Source organism: Chelonia mydas, chromosome 3 (genome assembly GCF_015237465.2).
Source record: "Chelonia mydas isolate rCheMyd1 chromosome 3, rCheMyd1.pri.v2, whole genome shotgun sequence".
NCBI classification, from domain to species: domain Eukaryota; kingdom Metazoa; phylum Chordata; order Testudines; family Cheloniidae; genus Chelonia; species Chelonia mydas.
Window position 1 is genome coordinate 78,412,380 of NC_057851.1, and position 16,882 is coordinate 78,429,261.

General features: G+C 41.2%; 1 protein-coding gene across 2 annotated transcripts in view; it reads left to right on the plus strand.

Moving 5' to 3' along the window:
• The first annotated feature begins 10,832 nt into the window (after positions 1–10,832).
• The window catches only part of PRDM1 (PR/SET domain 1), a 117,032-nt gene continuing 110,982 nt past the window's right edge, over positions 10,833–16,882 (plus strand). Inside the window, exons 1-3 of one of the 2 annotated variants that reach the window (XM_037894556.2) lie at positions 10,833–11,231; positions 11,697–11,790; positions 12,464–12,503. The gene's annotated coding sequence lies outside the window, so the exon portion shown is untranslated. Of the gene's footprint in view, positions 11,232–11,696; positions 11,791–12,109; positions 12,504–16,882 lie in introns of those variants that run through there. The other variant, XM_007067009.4, reaches the window with a different exon arrangement.

Below are 16,882 nucleotides of genomic sequence, written 5' to 3' on the forward strand. Positions count from 1 at the left end.
ATTTCCTGTAAACGATATGTGTTTTAGGGAAGGTGCGGATCAAACTTTTCCAGCCGCAGGATGGATCAGAGAGGAACAGTTGTTTATCTTTTCCTAGAAATCAAAGGCAAAACTTCACACTGGAACTGCTGCTGCCCATTGCCCTCGGAGGCTGGCGACTTTCGGGTTTGTTCGGAAAGCTGCTCGGGGGGAAAGGAAGGAGACTGGGGAGGAGCAGACGGCGGTAGAGGAGCAGGTGTGTGGGGAGCCCAGGGAGGGAAATAAGAAAGGCCATGAGACAGCAAAGGAGGAAAAGAAACATAAACCAGTGCAGCATCCATTGTTAACCAGATCTCATGTCAGCTTCTGCATACAACTGTTCATAAATAATTAAGGGTCTTTCATATGATTCATACTGGGGAAGGATCAATTATGCAAAAGCAGGCTTTCTCTGCATGCTGTTTATTCTTTCATCCGTGGTGTGTCTGCTTCCCCGCCCTACCACCTTCTGTCTGACCCTGCGATGGCCAGGGTCCAGTCCTCTGCAGATGGCACCAGGTCAGCACCATAACGTCACCAGCACCAGCCAGCAGAAGGGGAAGACTGGCGGCAGGGGAATAAGACACACCGTTTTATTAAACATCCGTCGCAACATAGAAAAAAAAACATATGGGGGGAGGAGGGGGCAAAGGTAAAATATAAACGTATTCTATCAGTGGGGTGGGTGTTACAGATTTGTCCAGCAATAAGGGTTCTTGAAGGTTCATTGTTCCGTTTAGGGGTTTCCTATAGCTTTGCCACCTGAACCGCTTTGATGGAATTAAAGCCTTGTTCTGTCCAGATGAGGGCTACAGTATTACTCTTGCTAATGGTGTGTGAGGTAGTTAGATCCCTATACAGATGAAGGTAAGGATCTTACTTTCCCAACCAGAGGATTCTTTTCGCCGGAGCTACTATCTGTGAACGCATCGCTTCTACAGGGTCTGAATCGGCTGCCGCTCCAGTGCAAAATGTTCACAGCAGTTGTAAAAGATAAACTGTAACTGGCGCCGATTCCCCATCATAAAGCCCGGCATCATGGGCTCCCCCTCCCCTTTTTTCCGCACACTAAATTACTGGTGGAGTAACGCAGCTAACCAGCAAAGTTTTATGCTTTTATGGCTCTGAAAAGGCACACTACAAAGGCACTTCTTCGTGGTTTTTGTCCTGGATGGTGAATCAGTCACTGACACGAGGTTAGTTTCCATTGCCAAGGAAATACATAACGGCTGGTGTCGGGAAGAAAAGTCTAAGAGGAATCTTTTTTTTTCCCCCTGAGGTTTTGCATAAAAAAAATCCCTTTAAATTTTTTGTTTTGTTTTGAACATGTGCATGGCTATATTTTAAAACAGGAAGTCCCTCCGAAAACGAGTTAGGGTCAGTTCGAGAATTATCTCGTTACACAGCTTTGGTTTCGCTCTAGGCAGAAGGGCTGCGCGAAATGTGAGTAGGAAGAGAAGTCCCCCGCATTTGGATTGCTTGAAATGTATTGCTTCATAAAATGGTTTACAAAACCCGTACCCGTCTGTGGGGCGGCTTCCCAGAAGCTAAATGCGGTGTTATTATCGCTGGTTGAGTTTACCACCGGCCTCTGGGGTAAAGCGACAGTAATCTTCTAACAACAGACTCACCTTTGAGGTAGAAGTTAGACATCGTTTGAGACTCCGGGGGACTGTTGATGACTTGCTAGGTTTCTCCCAAGGGTGACATGTTGTGTATTCCCCAGTCTCTTTCTAATCATTAAAACCTCACTGGAATATTGCTGAGGGTTCAACTGAGAAACTTCTGCAGGCTTTAAAACCCCTTTAACAAAGAGGCGTGGGAGCTTGATATCCAAGCCTAAAAAAGAAAGAAATCTCTACCACTCACTCACATGGTTAAGGCAACTTTGTTCAGCACTAACAAGTTTAAAAAGTGAATGTATTACTTTAAGGACAATAGAAAAGACATAATCAATTAAACCCACCAGTCACGGACCCATAACAGGTAAAACCAGCACACAAGATTTATAATGTATTGTCTTTTTTTCCCATGTTATACTATGTATGGCCTGCCTTTTCAACATGCTGAGCACTTCCAGCATCTATTGACTTCAGGGGGAGAGTTATGGGTGCTCAGTAACTCAGCAAATCAGGACATTAATGTGCCTTTCCCTTGGATCATATAGACTAGGGCCTCCCTGTCACTCCTGTAGATACAATCATCGTGGCAAGTGTGAAATAACAAGTGTTTTTTCCTCAGAGCTAAGACAGTGGCCTTGGAGTTACAGACTTAAAAATGCCATTAAGGTAAAGCTAGGCAACCTTTACTGTAACCATTTCCTTACAGAATTAAGTGTGAATTTAGCAAAGGTTCTTCCTCAGGTCTAATGCAGTGAGTTTTGGGTTACATATTTACTTGCCATTAGGTTAAAGGACTGCAACCCGTCTTTTTAACAAGCTGGTCAATACATAAATGGTTTTGTCAGATTCACATTAGGCTTTCCAGGCTATCACAGCTTAACTGTTGTGTTCTTCCAAAGCAGAGTTCCTCTGGAAATTACCCAATGGCTCCCTTAAGATGTGGGGCTGGGCTGGTGTTGGGAGAGTCGGGTTAGGAGGGAAGGTAAAATGTCTGTTTTATTTTATGTCACCAGATGGGAAAACGGCACCAGAGATTTTGAGAGAAACATTTCCTGTCTTCTTTTACAACAATATATTTTATGACCATTTGTTGCTCGTACTCTTCCTCTCTAGACACTGAGCACGGTAAGGCGACACCTTCAAGCTGTGGAGCAGATATCTCCATTAGCCTCGATTTCTTTATCTCAAACTATTCCTCCACTCTCCTTGCTCCTCAGCGAAAACTTGCCTTTTACAAGCTGTCAAACATAACACTAGCAGCTGAGCATTCCCTGGGGGGGGGGGCATATTTACTTAAAAATCACTTAGTATTTATGCCTCGTTGATTTTTTATTATCCTTTTAACAATGTATTTCACTTTAACACTAATTCACAGGGAAGGCGGACTCCGCTGTCTATATCAGAAAATCCAAATGGGGAAAGGAGGATAATTTAATCAACTCCAATCCCCAGTATGACCCCCTTCAAAGCCGTTTTGGAATAAATAAGACAACGTGCCCCCAGTTACAACTGGGAGGGAGGGGGACAATTTAATGGCATTACTAAACAACATGTATTATCCAGTAATGAACAGGATTAACACACAGCGAAAAAGTGAGCACAATCCTCAGGTACGAGTGCAGATGGGCTTTTCCATGGTGGAAATTCCACAGCCGCAGAACTGGGAAATGCAATTACAGGCGAAAGGTGGGATTCTGGGGAAAGCCTAGACAGGTGGCTGTCCAGACATCAATGGACTTCTCTGCAGCTAGGGCTTTTCCCTCCTGCCCCAACACACTCCTCCCCAAACCCAGACATACCCCCAACATGTCCCTACACCGTACAGCTGCAGAAGGGCATGAGCTGTAAAGTAGCATAATTTACCAGGGGCACGTTTATTTATGTTAGCCAAAACTAGAGAAGGCTTGGACAAACTGCAGAGAGGTGTAACTAAGCAAGGCTAATGGGGCAACAGGATGGCCAACTGCAAAACACTGCAGGCAAGAAGGAATCATTTGAATCGTACATACTGGGTTCTAAAGTAATAATGACAGAGAAAAAACAAGGGCATGATTGTGGACAGCTCAGTGAAAAACTCTGCTCAGTGTGCAGCAACAGTCAAAAAGCCAACTACATGTTAGAATGCATAAGGAATGGGATGAAGAAACATTCTGAAGGTATTATAATGCCATTATACAAACCAAAGGTAAGCCCTCACCTGGAACACTCTGCCCCCATTCTGGTCATTCTAACTCACAAAGGAAATCTTAGAAATAAAGAACACGAGGACATGTGGCACCTTAGAGACTAACCAATCTACTTGAGCATAAGCTTTCCTGAGCTACAGCACAAGTACCACTTTTGTTTTTGTGAATACAGACTAACACGGCTGCTACTCTGAAACTTAGAAATAAAGGAGGTTCAGAGATAAGCAACAGCAATGATTAGAGGCATGGAAATACTCTCATATAAAGAGAGATTGAAAAGACTGTGATTTATCTGAGAGAGTAGGGGCCTGCTTCTGCTCTCATTGAAGTCAATGGCAACACTGCCTTTGATATCAGCTGGGTAGAATGGGGACTGGATGAACAAGAGAGGGTATAAGAAAGGTATTAAAAGCAACCAATGGTAGAGAGCAGGTATACAGGAGCTTGTAGTGCGCTCTCTCATAATACAATAAAAAGAGGACATTGGATAAAACTGGAAGGTGGCAAATTGGAAACTGATAAAAGGAATTTTTCACACAATGTGCAGTTAACCCGTGGAGCTCATTGAGACAAGATAACATTGAGGCAAAGATCTTGATAAATTCAAAGAAGGATTGTACATTTATGTGGATAACAAGAATGGGTGCCCGGAGCTATAACAAGAAGAATTTAAAAAATCGATAATAGTTTTAGAAGGAATACAAAAAAACTTGACTTCTCCATAACTACCTGTTCCAGGGGCTTCTTGCACCTTCCTCTGAAGCAGCACATACTGACCACAGTTTGAGACAGGCTACTGGTCTAGATAGATCCCTGGTGTGATCCACTAGGACAATTCCTATGTTCCTATGTAAACCCTGCAATCCACATATTCCTGGAGGTCTTTCTAGGCTGCCTTTATGGCTTTGGAACCTGGAATAGTAGCTAAGTGCTAAATATTACCCTAAAATACAAGATGAAAAAAAAATCCCTCCCTTCTAGTAACAGCACCAAAGTGACTTAGCAGCCTAAGTCCCATTTTGAAAGGTGACTTTGGCACTTAGAAACATAAGTTTCATTGCCTGTCAGTGAAGCTTATTTTCTTAAGTGCTTAGGCCACTTTTGAAAATGAGTCTTAGATGCTTTTGAAAATTTTACCTCTTACCCAAAAAGTAGCATATGTAAACACAAACTATCTCCCTCATCAAACTGTTTTAAGTAGGCAATCTCAATGGTTCTTCACTTGTGGCAGAACCATTTTAACTTTCTCTTCCTTCTCACATAATTGCTACAGTTATATAACTTCTCCAATATTAGAATTTTCTACTACTACTGATTTGGGGTTTAGTCATTTTAAATGAAAGTACAAAGATGACAACCATGCAGCACCAGGTAAAATCTCCTTGAAATTTCAATCATGCATATACAAAGGGGGAAAAAAGGCATAATGACACCCCAATATTTTTCTTGATTTTAATCATAATTCCTTGCATTTATCTATTTTTATTTGGATTTTTACAAACTATAAAAGAACACCTATCCAGTACTCTGGGTGCCCTTGACAAACTTTTAAAAATATCCTAAAAAAATACATAAACAGCCACCCCGTCCAATTTCCCCAGATTGAACTAATCTAGGCAGAACATCAGTATAATAAACATGAATCATTTCTCACACACCATCCCCAGAGTCCCACACCTCTACTACTCAGCTCTCTCCAAAACCCACATTTATTCATGGGCAAGGCAGAAGGGGAGGGAGGGGGAGTTTGCAGCTCCTGAAGGCTAATAAACTGGAGCTGTTACTGACCTGAGGAGCATGTGGGTTACAAATGTCTAGGGCTATAACACAGAATAATCTGCAAACCTCTCCCCATTTATATGGATGGGGCTAGAGCTCAGGTGCTTCTGCTGACTGCAACTGCATCACTATGTCACAGGGAGAGAAGTGGTATCTTACAGAGGTAGGTCCCCAGCCATTTAGAACTGCTGAAACAGGGTGGAAAATATTACAAAGTGTTATTTACATTATACAGACAGGGAAACTGAGGCAGTGTCTTACACAAGGATACAGGATGTCTGTGTCTTGTTCAGGAATAGAAAATTGATCTAACTCCCATTCCTTTGTTTTAACCCACAAGATTACTTTTCCCAACTCCTTTTAGTGATGAAACACCTATGCATGTCTAAAATAGTACTATATACATTGCAACATATTATTTAAATCCAAGGATTGCATACCCGGAATATTATAGATCTCTAGTGACATTATATTCTTTTTGAAGATTAAATCTGAATTAGTTGGCCCAGCTGCATAAAGAATGGGGACATCTGTACTCCATATTCATGCATTTGGTCAGTGTTCCAATATTCATTAGACAAAATACTGGGATTAGCTTTAAAACTTTCTGCATGATATTAACTTTATTAAAAATGATATTGAAACTGCTTAGGAGTCAGGATCATCTGATAGGCTGTAGGGGATAATCTGGTCCTTGCAGTGATATGGAAATGTACCTTACTGTCCTCCATCCACAGGTAGAGTTCTGGTGAATCTAATGTAGTACAAGACACTGACATTGCAGAAACTGGAGCTGCTACAAATATATATTTAATAAAGAGGTTTTATTATTGGTGTCAGCAGTATGCTAAGGGCCATATACTACCCTAGATCAATTAATGGAATTACACTGACCTCAATGAGAGTTCTGCATAACATAATGGATACATGTTCATTTTCACAAAATTTAATCAAATCTAAGTTTCCAGAGGACACAGATCTCATTAAAACAATAGATTTCTGAGATGGGCTGTTTGATGATTTGATGTGGCTAGGGAGACTAACTTAGCATGGTTAACTAAGGGAGACTGGAAAAAAGGGAGTTAGAATTAACCTTGTCCCAGAGCATTTTCCAGTAGGTTTCCTGTTCACTTCAGAATGAAATGTTAGTGGGAAAGATGCAGTCCACAAGCATACATCAAGCAGAAACAAGGATTGTGGGTATTTCAGAATGGAAATACATTTCATGCATTTGTTTGGACTTGTCTTCTGTTTTTCTAATGCTGGCAAATGGCAGTATTGCTAAACAGAAATCATAGATCAGCACATCAGACCCAGCCTGTTCATCCTGAGTGTGCTGGCTCAGTCACTGCACCTGGATTGGCAAATGGAGGCCATTTCACCTTGGATTCCAATCCACTCTGTTTCTGATATGGAGTATTAAAAATACTTTCCCATCATGCAGCAACAACATCATAAGTGTCTGTAATTCTGAGTTGCCTGTAATTCTGAGGTGCAGAAATTCCTTAGTCAGATAGTCACACACTTTTCTGAGACCACTTTTCCTAACGTTAAAGTAAAACAAACAAACACACATAAATGATGTAACTTCATACATTTTAGGCCCAAGTTTATCCTCATACCAAGTAAAAAAATGTTATTTTAAATATTTAATATAAAAGCACTGTCAAGAAAATAAGGTTACACACAGATGGGTTGATTTCTTTTTTTAAATTAAACCAAAAATTTTAAAACTCCTTCCCCTCACTTTCTATTGTGTCCTTTTTCTTTGCAGTCTTCTATGCAACTGAAGGTGGAAAGGTATGACACAAATGCAGTTGGGGGGAAACATAATGCTCTTCCTGAAATCACCATAGCCCTGGTGATGTTTGGCTAGGATTGTTTTAATCTTTTCACAAAATCAGATGACAGACTGTCTGAGTCATCTATTCACTCTCCCTGCAAGGTGCTTTATGTGGGTTGCTTTTGACCACCTTCACTAATGATGTTTCAGTGTTCTCATTCGGTAAATAACACTATTGTTTAACAGTGTTTCAATTATTGTTAAAATGTTTTCTTTCCCCAGCTCAAGCCATTAGTCCTGTTTAGTGAGTATGTTATGGTTACAGATGGAGAGAGATGGGGGAACCATATAATTAGAGCCAGATTCTGTCAGATACTCAGTGAGTAGTATCTTACTCTGAATGAGTCTATTGATTTCATTGGGCTGTCTGGCACAGTAAGGTGCTACTCAGTGTGAGTAAAGGTGGCAGAATTTGGCCCCGTGTTTGAAATGTGAAGATTAAGGGACTATCTGATGGAATTATGAATGGTACGGAGTAGCACTATTGTGTACTCCTAATGAAAGTTCCACATATTAAAAGGACATTGGAGAATACTAAAATTAACAGGGACTCAGTTTAAAACAGTTTAAAGGTAATATTTGTTTACACAAAGCATAATTAATGAGTGGAACTCACTGCAACAGCATACTGTTGAGGCACTACCATACAGTCAAACAAGAAATAAACATTTATGAACAAGTTTCCTTTTCAGTTACAGTAACTAAGACAAAAATGACAAAAACTATCACGGCTAATGGTTCCAGGCATAAACTGGATCAGAAAAAAAATCTCCTATGGTAAAATATTATCATATTATCTGAGATTTTACACCTTCTTCTGAAGCCAGTGTCATTGACCATAGATGTAGACAGGAATCTATATTATATAGCCTTTATTCTTTTCCTGGCAGTAGTATGATCCCAGGTATATTTTGCCTATTCATGGAACCTACAAGTTGTCAGAGATTGCTCTTTCTCAAGTAGTCTTATATGATATGGAGCAAAATTTTAATGCACTCCAGTGTCTTACAGCATGCATGTGCCACTGCTCATCAACTTTACAGCTGTGTTTATGGCCAGTTCCCAGGGGAATATGGCTGAAGATTACTTCATTAAAGGTGATGAAGGTGAGATATTCCATGTTTGGCGACTGCTGATAGAATGACAGAAAGCAAGAACTTAAATAAAAGCATTAAAAAGCCAATGCCAATTTACTCACACAAGGCATCATGTTTTATCTGAATGTTACATGTGAGATAATAATTAACAAAATAAGTGCTATCACATCTTTGTGTAATTGTCCATTCTGCTATGTGGTCACTGACCTGACCACCTCTCCCATTAGCAATTTAAGTGTAGTGCAGGTAATCATAATTTCAGAGGAAGTGCAAGAACTGTTGAATGGAGGAGGAATACCCCTCCCAGTTGGCTCCTACCATTTGAATTATGCCAATAGTTTAACAAAGGACTCTCTGAAAATTTTCCCCCCTTAATAGTTGATAAACTCAGTATACCAGATTTCAGAGTAACAGCCGTGTTATTCGCAAAAAGAAAAGGAGTTCTTGTGGCACCTTAGAGACTAACCAATTTATTTGAGCATAAGCTTTCGTGAGCTACAGCTCACTTCATCGGATGCATACTGTGGAAAGTGTAGAAGATCTTTTTATATACACAAAGCATGAAAAAATGGGTGTTTACCACTACAAAAGGTTTTCTCTCCCCCCACCCCACTCTCCTGCTGGTAATATCACTTTAGATAAGCTATTACCAGCAGGAGAGTGGGGTGGGAGGAGGTATTTTTTCATGCTTTATGTGTATAAAAAGATCTTCTACACTTTCCACAGTATGCATCCGATGAAGTGAGCTGTAGCTCATGAAAGCTTATGCTCAAATAAATTGGTTAGTCTCTAAGGTGCCACAAGTACTCCTTTTCTTTTTTCAGTACACCAGAAATATAGCCAGGATGGGCAGGGATGGTGTCCCTAGCCTCTGTTTGCCAGAGGAATGGGTGACAGGGGATGGATCACTTGATGATTCTGTTCTGTTCATTCCCTCTGGGGCACCTGGCATTGGCCACTGTTGGAAGACAGGATATTGAGCTAGGTGGATCTTTGGTCTGATACAGTATAGCTGTTCTTATGAGATTGCTTGCAGTGAAAAGAGGGGGAATCTAATCTTTCCTTTTCCCATTTAACAAAGCCACTACATCATAACCAAGGAGGGAGGAGACAACATCTGACATACTTGTATTAAAGTGCACATGCTGGAAATGTTTACACTTAGCTCTCAAAATGTATACTGGGCCAGCTTCATCACTAGTATAAACATGGGTCACTGAGTGTATTGTTAGTAGTATCCTGTTGGATTTGAGTAATCTTGGGTGTGCAGAGCATTTCAAATGGCTGAGGGGGTGGGGGAGGGAAAGCGGGGGAAGAGAGATGTGGAAGACCTTGAAAAGGGACCTAAGGTATTCTTGCATGGGAAACCTTTTGAAAATACCTGATGCGATTTGCTATTCAAAAGGCAGAGCGCTTGCTCTGAAGCTGGATTGTTATCAGCCCTTAAGATAAACCCTCGCTGGCAGAGATGATTAAGTAGTTTCCAGAGTGGGTGTGAGTTCCATCAGAAAGCAAAGAAATCATTCCAACCCAGCCTTCAATCTGGTCCTGGAGTATTAACGAAGGCCCCCCGCAAACCCCCTCCAGCGCACCACCGGGAGGCTTCCCACCAGCAGGCTCCTATAAGTCTCCACGCCCAGTCCACCCATCTTCCTTCCCACCCCCTTCTATTTAAAGTAAGAAAATGTGCTTTACTGCAAGAGCTCCCAGCCCCCGGGCTGTAACCTCTGCGGCGGCAGCACAGCTAAGTCAGAGCCACACGCAACCGGACTGTTCGCCTGCCCCTGCTGGGACTGGGGCTCGGGGAGGGCGAGTGTGTGTCTTAGTGCGTGTGCCTTGAGCTGTACTGACAGCGGGAAGCCTTAGCTGGGGAGCGAGGGGAGTTTTCAGGGCTCATCAATCACCTCTATCTTTGGGGGGCAACCTTTCTACCCTCTCCCCCCACACACATCCCCTTGCTGCCCCAGTCCCATTACACCCGGCCTCCTGCCCCCTCTCCAGGAGACACTGTCACTTTCCCAGGCACCCCACTCCCAAAGTCTGTCCTCCCCCCCTCAGGATCCCTCGCTGCGGGACCGAAGTGAAAGTGAAGCAGCTCCGCGGGGGGGGGGCAAGTGTCACGTGACATATGGGAATCTGCCCAATCACAGGGGTCTGGGCAGGGTGAAGGGGGAGATTTGGGGAGCTGGCTATCCCCCCCCCCACACACACACACACCGCCCCCAGATCAATGAAGTAGCCGGGGCAGGAGCGCTGCGTGTGACTGAGGCGGCGGCGGCGGCGACTGCTGCTGGGTCCAGCCAGTGCTACTCCCGCGCAACACCTCCCCCCAGTAAACCCACAGGGCAACAGGCCGGTGAACTGCCCCCCTTGCCCCCGCCCCCCCGCCGCGTCTCTCGCCCCTGGAAGCCGGGCCCGCCGCGGGGAGACCATGAGAGCGCGAGGCCCCCCGGGCAGCTGCCCCCCGCTGTGAGGCGGTGGCGCAGGAGGGGCGGGGCCGCCCGCGGGGATTTATCAGCTTTCTGGGGGCTGTGTCCCTCCTGGGGTGGCGCCTGCTCCCCCCGCCCTGGGCTCCGTGCGGCGGCCGTCCCGCTTCCTTTTGTGCCCGGGAGCGATGAGGCAGGGGGCTCCGTGCTCCCGGCAGCCGCAGCCTCCGCCTGCCCCCAACGCCCCGCGGGCACCGCAGGTAAGTTCGGCGCGGGGGCCAGTGGCCAAGAGTGCGGGTGGGGCTGGGTGGCACTGGAGCCCTGCTCCCCCTCCCCCGACCACACCCCCCTCCCTCTAGCTAGAGGAAAGTCTCCCCCTCTCTCACGAGCTCTTTCAAACTTGCTAGAGCATCTGCCCCTTCCCAGCTTGTTCCTATTGTTTTAATACCCCCCCACACACACCCCTTCCTGCCTCCTCGTCCCGGCATTAAAGCTGCCCGGGGCATGCTCCCTTGGGGGTGTCTTTGCCCTCTCCAGATTACCCTCCCCCCCCCCCGCCCAAACAACACCACCCTTTGCATTTATTTCTGGTTTCTAAGGGATTTCTCCCCAACCTGTCTGTAGGTATGTTTGTGTAACCAGACACTGAGAGTAGCTGTCTGCTGGAGAATTAACTCAGTCCCCCAAAGCTTCGTTTGCATTCAATAGAGGTGTTTGTTTTTCAGGTTTAGACCTCCAGACGGGTTGAAGAAATCGCCCGAAAGGAACCACTTGGAAGATTTTGTTTCCTCCTGTGAAATCCCCCCTAGACTTGAGCAGGTGGGGGAATCTGGGGGATGTTTTTGTGGGGGGCTGCCTGGGGTGAGGGGCGGGGAAAGGGAACTGAAAGTGGAGAGATTCTGGGGTAGTTTTCCTCCTCGTTTCTGAACGCAGGGAAGATAGATCGAGACTCTTACTGTTGGTTTTTAAAAATAAATAATACAGATGCTGGCAGATCTCTTAGTTTTAGAGAAGTGGATTATCTCTAGGATTAACGTAAAATGTTGATGTTTGAGGAACTGCTGTTGCTCAACCCGTAAATAAAGTGGAGATGTTGACAGATTGTCTAGCCTCTGGTAAAAGAGAACAAAAACAGTGCATTTCTTAAAGGATATCAGCACTTGGGAGGGTGGAGGAGAGAGGAAGGAGTTTAACTATTAACTTTTATCTGGATTTATAAATGAGTTGAAACTCTTGTCACTGATGCTATTTTATGTCTTTGCCTTTCCATTTCCCCCCGTACAAGATGGTGAAAGGCACATGGAAACGCTGATGTGCACATTAATTGGACAACTGGGTGATTTTATTGCTCACTAGTAAAAATAAATGTCACGGGAAAGTTGCTGTTTGTAGTTCAAACGGCGAGGAACTAGTCTGGACAAAAACTAGCAAAGTGGATGGTTGGATTCAAATTCTGCCCTGTTACATTTGGAGTTTGTTTTTATTTTTCTAGATCATTCACTTGAAGACGCTGGAGGACGATTTGCAAAAAGGTAAGACACGTTTTCACCAAAGATTAAAATTCAAGGCTATATCGTGTATTTGTCATGCAGCTGAGGCCCATTGTCTCAGCAAAACTCCTATAGTTCAACTGAACTCCTGATGAATGGGGTAATGCTGACCCATTACTAGGCACTATTTGAACAAATGGAGTAATATAAAGTATTTAGCAAACATGTCGTTTGTTTCAGTTATACACCGGGATGTTAGTTAGAGCTGAGGAATTCTTCCTGTCCAAAGAGAATACACGTTTTCTTTAACAGGGACAGAAGAAGATGATGAAAACATGTTTTCGTTGTTTTTCCACGTATGAAATTGACGTCTAACTTCACACACATAATACTCAAGGTGTCTCAAATATAAACTTAATTTGACTTTTGGTGTAAACTGAAAGGAAATGGTTGTGCGTAAAATACCTTCTTCATCTCAGCTTTACAATGGGCCAAGAAAACACTTTCTATAGCTATTGTAAATTGCGTGATAGCATCAATCTTGTCTTGATTTAAATTAAAATAGAAACAAATGTGTTCGTTTTATTTCTTTTGAAGCAGCTTAATATAAACTTATTTTTAAAGTAATAATAAACTGTAACAAAATCAGTGGATTCACCAGGAGTTTTCTACTTTTCATAGGTTAGTCAAGTGAAAGCAAGAATTTTTTTTTTTGAAGGGGGTTGAGGGGGGGTGGGGAAAATGGTCAATTAGACAACGGAACTCTTTGTTTATAACTGCAGCATTAACATAAGCGAAACGTAGGACTACTATGTATAAATTAATTTCAAAATGAGAGCCCTAACATCTTTATGCTTTCCCATTTTTTACTATTTAGGAAGATAGTTTCTTTTATTGGACTGTGATAGTTTTGTCTTTCTCCTTTCTGCCAAACGGAAACATAAGGAGTGAGCAGGACAGTTCATTCTCATCGTTTATTTTGAAAGAGAAGTTTGTATGGTATTTTCAGATCTGAGGGAGTTCCTCTCTTTCTTTGCCAGCAACAAGTGCGTTGATATACTGAGCTGAAGAACTTGGGCATAATGCCAACTCAAGCAATTTAAACGGCATGGTTATTAGTATCTATCCTGTCCTTATCACACAGTAGTTGTCTTTAATAAACTGAATGTCCTTCCAAGTGATAATCGTGGTTGACAAATTAGTTCAAGTCTTAACTCTCTATTCCAAGTGAATTCTGTTTTAATTGATAAATGCTAAATCTTAATTCCATCAGCTATAAAACTTTGCAATATATAGAGAGGATTTTGAGGAGATTTTCTTACAAATAAGACAAATTGTTTTAATTTTCTTTTTAATTGTATCATATTTACAATGCTTATGCCTCTAAACAATTTGTATTTCTGCATTTGCAAGAGGTAGTTGTTTTTGAATCCCACAAATTAATACTTAACAAAAAAAAAAAAAATTAAAAGAGCAAATAATTTTGTTTGGAAAAATTATTTAAGCATGTGAGATACCCCAAAATGTGTAACAAATTCTATAACTTTTCTGAAGTGTTGTAGCTGGAAGTGATAATGAATATAATCTCCTATAGCAGCTTCACTTTGAATAACTAGTTGCACAATCCATATTTAAAAAAAACAAACAGGGTTTATTTTCCTCATCAATCAGCTAGAAATGTATTGTGTAAGAACTGTTAAATTTTCCAACTGAAATAATAGTGAATTTATTTCTAGAAAGCAATTAATAAAATTTCAAAGAAATATATAGTTTTCTTTGTATGATCCTAACAAATAATAAGCATTTAAAAAAACTCTAAAAGACTTACATGGGCTGTAATTTTCAGTCCTCCTCATGTTAACATGTAATTTTTCCTTGTAGAATTACTAGGTAACATTACAATCCAACATAAAAATATGTGGAAGGGGACGTATTAATAAAATTAATTAACTGTAAAATACAGAAATAGTAAATGAGCATATCCTTAAGATATGAACATTTATGAAAAGATTTATTACAGAAGAGCCGCACTCTCATTTGCTGATTCATGAACCTGCTAAATCTTGCCAAAAGCATCAGTATCTATCACTCATGGTCTCAGCAAACTGATAATAGCACAGTGCTGTAGTGTGAGATCTCATGTTTCTAAGTCTTCCTTAATTTTACAAAATACACTACAGTACAGTACTATTATGCTCGGAAAGAGTCATAAATAGACAACTATATTTTTTCAACATTAATGAACAGAATTACATTTCAGTAATGCTGTATACTTGATTTCATGTTTTATTAATTTGCAAAATTCACACCAGTGGCTAGAAGATAAATGCAACTTAAGGTTCTATCCTATGTCTTAAAAGCAGCAATTGTCAACTAATAAAATAAATCAATTATTTCTCTACAAACAACGTATTGCTGAAAGACTCTACCATTTTTTTACATTTTATATTAAGCTGATTAATCATACATAGACACAACAAATGGTACTATTCTAAATGTTAACTTTGTAAAAATTTAAATACAAAATACTAAGTAGTTGTTGTTGAAGTATTACACTGAAACACCTGAAGCCCAGAAAATAGCACAGCATTGTGTAGCAGATATGTGTGGCATTGTGTAGCAGATATATTTATTTGTCTCTGTCGTTAACGCTACTGATTCAGTTGTCCCAAATGATATTTAGGAAGATAATGGAAAATATTTAGGTACTGCATTTCCAGCTGGAACTTTGGATATTATAAGTTGCTACTATTTTTTCACTAGAAGCATTAAAATTACGACAATGGTTTCTAGCCTTATGGCGTTTAAGTAAATATTGCAGTAAATATCATGGAAATTTGGCTTCATTTTTTGCAAACCTCTGAGTGCTGGCAGCTAATTTAGTTTCATAGTTGGCATCTTTTTCCATTTTTTGCCATTTTTTAAATATTAGACAAAATGGTTTTTTCTATAGTTATACTTTTCAGTGCATGGGATGTATGCCTAAGCATGAAACCATGTGGGAGCTGCTATTAAGAATTTTTGCCACTATTCTTAATTCCTTCATCTTATTCAAGTCACTCTTAGGGCACATCTTCACTAAATGTGTCATATTAGAATTCGTGACATAGTCATATTCTAATACAATAAAAATGTCCAAAGACAAGGCTTTAAAGATCCTCTTCTGCAATGTCATGTATGAAAAATGTGTCCTAAGTCCACAGAAACACACACACAATGTATTTTGATCCACAAAAATATATGTATGCATGCCTAAACTGAGTAATCATATTACCATATCTCCGTAAGTTGTGTTTTTCTGTTTTGGTCTCCTCTCTTGTTTGCCAAGTCCATCACTTGCTACAGCTTACCATATGAACTATATGGCATCCGATGAAGTGAGCTGTAGCTCATGAAAGCTTATGCTCAAATAAATTTGTTAGTCTCTAAGGTGCCACAAGTACTCCTGTTCTTTATACGAACGTAGTTCTTGCTACTGTGAGGCACTCACTGAAGTCATTGGGATTATTTTTAATAATAAGCAATACACTTGGTAGGGTTTTCAGAATGATTGGTCCTTATAGTGTAAGATCTGCAGGGCAGAAACCTGTTTTTGAGGTATTTTCTGTCATGTGCCTGGCACTCCTGAAGATGCTATGAAATAATAAACGTCGATAATGTGCTTAGGTTTGTATCTTTTATTAGGGAATGTGCCTACAAAGCTATTTAAAACAAAAAGAAAAATACTGCGACAATGTGGCTTCTAGCTAGGGCAGGATGTGCTTTAATTGCTGTGGAGCCTTGATTCTAAATTAATCACAATTTTAATAGACCGTACCTTCTGTAAAGCCAGTGGGCTAGATCCTCAGCTGGTGTAAGTCATCATAGATACATTGAAATCAGTGGAACTGTGCCAGTTTACCCCAGATGATGTTAGTGTCCTTCTTGGCTTTAACAGTTTTTCTTTAATCTTCTTGCCACTTAAAGTTTTACTATGATCTACCCACATTCCAGAAGCATGGAAGAATGAAGACAGAATAACATTTTCCTCATTTCCCTCCTCCATTCAGTCTTTGGTGGCTTTTCTCTTATAATAGGATTTATGTTTTATTAATCATATATGTTGTAATCCGTCTCAGAGCTCTTAAATGTACTTGTCCTTCTTAAAATCAGACATTTTAAATCACACCTGAATAGAAGTGTTATTATATTTAGAAACATTCCAGTCTTGTCTAGCTTACCAGATGTAGGTGTGTTATAAATAGCTTCCTGATGATGCTGCATTTGTGATTAAAGGTTCCTAAACACTGTTGTTGGCAACCCTCTTATTATCAACTTGTTTGATGTAAAGGAGTTTAGAAAGGGTGCCCCCACACCCACTTCCCCCCGAAAATGACTTTACTCTGTTTGCCAAATTCATGACACTTTTCTTAACCAGGCTG